This window comes from Dioscorea cayenensis, unplaced genomic scaffold (assembly GCF_009730915.1).
Source record: "Dioscorea cayenensis subsp. rotundata cultivar TDr96_F1 unplaced genomic scaffold, TDr96_F1_v2_PseudoChromosome.rev07_lg8_w22 25.fasta BLBR01000378.1, whole genome shotgun sequence".
Lineage (NCBI taxonomy): Eukaryota > Viridiplantae > Streptophyta > Magnoliopsida > Dioscoreales > Dioscoreaceae > Dioscorea > Dioscorea cayenensis.
This window is the reverse complement of record NW_024086769.1, coordinates 26,648-31,901: the sequence shown is the minus strand read 5'-3', so window position 1 is coordinate 31,901 and position 5,254 is coordinate 26,648. Positions and strand designations below refer to the sequence as shown.

Sequence of the window (5,254 nt, the reverse complement as noted above, 5' to 3'; positions counted from 1 at the left end):
TAATATTGAATTTTGCTTTGTGATTGTACAGCTACAGCTATACAGCCTATACTCATTAGGGTCCTTTCGTTGTATGGGCTCAAAATTTATTTATTTGTTATTGCAATAGCTGTCATGTTAGGTTTAAAAAAAAAATCAAAATAAATAGACCTAATATAATTCATGCACCGATAAAACAAATTTATATAATTCAAAAGATAATTATAAATATTTCAATATTTTACAAATGAAACCAAACAACAAACACATCTAATTTAATTTGTAACAAACATAAACCTCAATAAATTAATACCCAAAAATACAACTTAAAAAAAAAACTAAATTAATAAAAAAACCCCCTTTTTTAATTTATTTCTAAATTAAAAAATAGCTTAATATAACATAGCAAATATTTCATTACCCATTTATCTCCCATATTTTCAATTTTCAAAAACCCCAAATATATATATATATATATATATAAATAAATAAATAAATAAATAAATATACTTCCATGACCACCATCATCATTCCATCTCTCCTCCACTGCCAACCGTCTTCCTCCCTCCCTCCTCTCTCTCTCTGTCCAGGGCGGTGACCACCGGCGGTGAGCTCACCCCCTGAAATTCCCATCCTACCCCTATGACTTCCAAACCAATGAAACCCCTTATCAAACCTCTCCTCCTTCTCCTCCCTCTCTTCCTCATCCTCCTCTTCATTCTCCGCACCCCCGGCAAGCTCACCACCTCGCCGGCGTTCTCCCCCTCCCTCAAGATCCGGCCAGGCTACACCTCCTACGACGCCTACATCAAGCACCAGCTCAACAAGACCCTCAACCCTCACCTCCGCCGCGTCTGGACTACCCGCGATTGGGATCGCAAGGTCCGCGTCTTCTCCCTCTTCTTCTCCGATCTCAAATCCCAATCGCTTCTCTCCAACTCCTCCAAAAGCACTCTGCATCGGCGCTCGCATGGGCCAAGAGGTCGCCGCCCTTCGCGCCATCGGCGTCGTCTCCACCATCGGCATGGATCTCGTCCCTAATCCTCCCCTCGTCGTCGCCGGCGATTTCCATTCCCAGCCCTTCCCTGACGACTCCTTCGATTTCGAATTCTCAAATGTTTTCGACCACGCGCTCTACCCCGATCGATTCGCCGCCGAGATCGAGCGCACGCTCCGGCCCGGCGGCGTGTGCGTGCTCCATGTGACGATCAAGCACAAGGGCGACAAGTACTCGGCCAACGATCTCTCCGGGATTGATGGGGTTGTGATGCTGTTCAAGAGGATGGAGGTTGTTAGGGGTTCGTGAGGGTTGATGGTTTCGGCCTTGATACGGAGATCGTTTTCAAGAAGAAACCCTCGCCGGCGACGACGACGACGACGACGACGACGAGAAGTAGAGAGGTGTTCATTTTTACATGTGATTCTATTTTTTTGGGATTTAAAAGAAGAAATTATTTTTGTTTTTTCTTAGTATATATATTATATACATTATTTGTAATTTTAATTTTCTTAATCAATTTATTTTAAATTCTTCTATTTTTTTTAATTAATGTTGTCTTTGGACTATATAATTACTCCAAAAATGAGAAAATGGTAATAATTTAATCGTTTGGGTTCATGAAATATTTACTGAAAATATATATGATACGGCTCTCTGGTCTGAGTTAATAAATTTTAAGTCATGTGAAACATTCTTTGTGGGGCGACGTATTTTGTTAAAATTAGAGACGAGACATGAGAAGGTCACGAAATAAATTATAAATTTTTATTTTTAATAATAATAATATTATTATTATTTGTAATTTGAAGGATTATTTTATTTATTTATTTATTTATATAACTATTATCATATGAAGTTTTGGTGGGAAATGGGAACGGGTAACGAGGCCGTCCTTATCTGTTGACGCGGATTGCGGTGCTTTTGATACGCTGGGGTTTTTTTATCTTGCCTTTTGAAAAATCAAAAGATAAATATATATATATATTATTTTATTAATTTGGTGATTTTTTAATTATTAAATTTTCTTCTTGTTACCATGTAATCTATAGTTACTATAATTAGAAAGTTAGAATGGAATCTTTTATTTGTATTTTTTATAAGAAAAAATTATAGATAATAAAATGAAGCAGAAAGAAGAATATAAATATTAATAATGAATAGAGGGAGAGCAGGAGGAGGGATGTGTCATGTCTGTGAGTTGGAACAAAGAGTTTTTTGTAGTGAATTTGGGCAAAAATGGGCTCCATATCATCCCCCTTGAGAATCTATTTAATGTGCTTTGTGCATTCAGGCCTGTGTATTATTCACATGCTTCAACATGTCTCTTGTCTTTTTTTATAATATTCTTTTATCTTATTTTTTTTACATAACTTTTTTCTCGTCCTATTTTTAGTTTTAATTATTCACTGGTCCAAAAGTACTTTTTTTTAATTTATTATTATATTTATTATTTATAAGTACTTTTGGGTTGTGCAACAATTTGTCAAAAGCTCCTTTTGGACAAAGCAGCTTTTCTTTTGATTTAATGATTTTAATTTTTTAGTGGTACCTATTGTTTTTTTAATGATATTTGGAATTAAAAAATACTATTTTAATGAGATAAAATTTGAGTTTGTTTTAATAAATGATATCTCAGATAATAGGTTTTTCTGTTTCCATACCTGGGAAAATAGGAAATTATTTATATGTCTAGAAAAAAATATGATATTTACTTATATATTTATATATATTATAATTTATTCTTATTTAATTATATGCTTTTTACTAAAAAGCAATTAAAAATTTTTATATAAAAACTTTAAGTGTCATTTACCTTCTCCTCTTTATTAAATAGGATGAGAGAAAAAAAAATCACTCTATTATTTATATTATTTTAAATTAAATTGATTTATAATTATAAATGTATATACTAATGGTTGCTTGGCCAATTAATATCGGATCTCTTGCCGTTTCACATCTATAGTGACTTTACTGATTTTAACTTTAAATGGAGATGTTTGTTGGTTAGTATAAAAAAAATTATTAATATATATAAACTAATAAAAAACTATTAAAAATGTTTTATGAGTATATATGATTTTTATAAAGAGATATAGTAATTACTCACTTTTACTTTATAGAGATATGTAAGCAGCTTTCAAGTTTCAAATGAGAAGAGAAATTAAATAAAAACATTGAAGTTTTAAAAATTTCAAATATTTAAAAAAATTCCCAATAATTAATAGATGATAAATGTGAGCCCATTTGTAGTAATGAAAACAATTATGCATGGAAAATCATCCTTGAATGTTTAACAGTTTTATAGTTATTAGTTATATGATTAAAAAAAAGTATACTTTAACTTATATCCTTTGATTGTATAACTAGGCATTGTATAACTAGGCATTGGAAAGACTCAGGACACCTGAAGATGAGGACAGCATGACTTTGTTTTTATTATTCACAAGGCAAGCTGTCTTTGTTTGCCATCTCAATGTTCATGCCTGAATTGATTGCATGATGCTTATTTTTCATAATTTTATAATTTGTTGTTTGTTCATTTTTGTATTTTATTGCATAAAAACTTTTAATAATAATTCTTAACTTTTATGTGCGGTTACAAAAATATATGCTTTACTTGAAAAAAAAAAAATTCAATCATCCAAAACTACCAAAACTTAATATTAAAGTTTTATTTCACAAAATAAATATAGTAAAGAAAATATATATCCAGAGAGTTAGAAATAAGGAGTTTTAAATTTTTAATGATTGAAAAAAAAAATCAAATAACAAGAATATGACTGTACAACATAATATTTATTCACTGTTTTGTTTACGATCATTTAGTTTCTGAAATATCTTCTAGGCATGCTGATAGGTTTTGATTCAAATTGGACCAATTTATTAGTAATTTTGTTTTGAATGCGGATAGTTTTTGAATTAAAAACTTATATTATCTGTATTTAAAGTAAATTTAAATTTGATTGTATAAGAAAATCCTAACAAGAAAATCATAACAATTTCTCCATCGGAAACAATGACATGGAACAAAATTAGACAAATTTGTGGTCAACTTATATTGTTCCTTCCAATTAACAAACAAATATAGTAATTCATGTACATATATATCTCTACTAAAGGCTTGCTTGGGAGAGGGTAGATGAAGGTTTTGTAAAGTGGAGTTATGGATCAACCCTCTTACTTGGGGTTAAATGGAGGGTTGAAAAACCTCCATTTAACCCCTTTTTCAACCCTCCAAATCGGGGAGTTTTGGAGGGTTGAAAAACCTCCATTTAACCCCTTTTTCAACCCTCGGGGAGTTTTGGAGGGTTGAATATTTTTCAAAACAAAAATACCTAACTGAATTTAGATAATTACATCCATGCCCTATAGAAAAATTTAGGTTTTGGTTTTGAATTTTGATATTTTTTTGAAAAAATAATAATAAAATATTATAAATTATCAAATAAAAATATTTAATTTACGAAAATAATATTATAGGTGTAAAATTAGCATAAAATATTATTTATAACTTAGGAGGCATTTTACTAATATTAATATAAACCTTATCTTCTACTACCTTCAATCCAAACACCAGAAGGTTTGATAATCTCCATTTACTTTACCTTTAATCCAAACAAGGTATAACTTAAATTTGTCACGCCCCGAACCTGGAGCATTGACAAACGTCTGCATACCTACAAGGTCGTGACCAAGTAGGCACGCAAGGCCTCAAAACCTGTCTCACACTAGATAAAACAACCTTTAACAAAGACATTAACTTTCAAAAACAACATAGAGGCACAATGCCCAAATTGACATTAAACATAAGACGGAAGTTCTAAGTTCACAACAAAGAAAGTTTATTAACTTGATAAAGAACTAGAAGACGACTTGCTCAACGACCCCGCTGGGCTGTCCACCACCCAACCCTACTCCTGATCTGAAAGATAGAGAAAACAACTTAATGAGCTTGGGAGCCCAGTAAGCAACCACTAAAAATATCGGGATCACGAAAAATTCAATGATTTCTAAAAACATACAAAATGTAACATAACAGAATAATATCAAAAGAAACCCAGAAACCAGAAATAATCCATAACGAATTTAATTTACCAAAGAATCGAGCATATAAGTCCCCCAAACAACTAGTGCTAAAATAAAACATCAGAACTCATTAATTTAAACTCTGTGACCCGAGTCAGATTTCAGAACTCATAAGTTTACCCTCAGTGACCCGAACCAGAATATCAGAATCCGTTATTCTTCACCGACGGAATGGTGCGAAACTATAAT

General features: G+C 31.8%; 1 pseudogene; it reads left to right on the top strand.

Moving 5' to 3' along the window:
* Positions 1-523: 523 nt before the first annotated feature.
* On the top strand, positions 524-3,466 carry LOC120254204 (annotated as a pseudogene).
* The last annotated feature ends 1,788 nt before the right edge of the window (positions 3,467-5,254 follow it).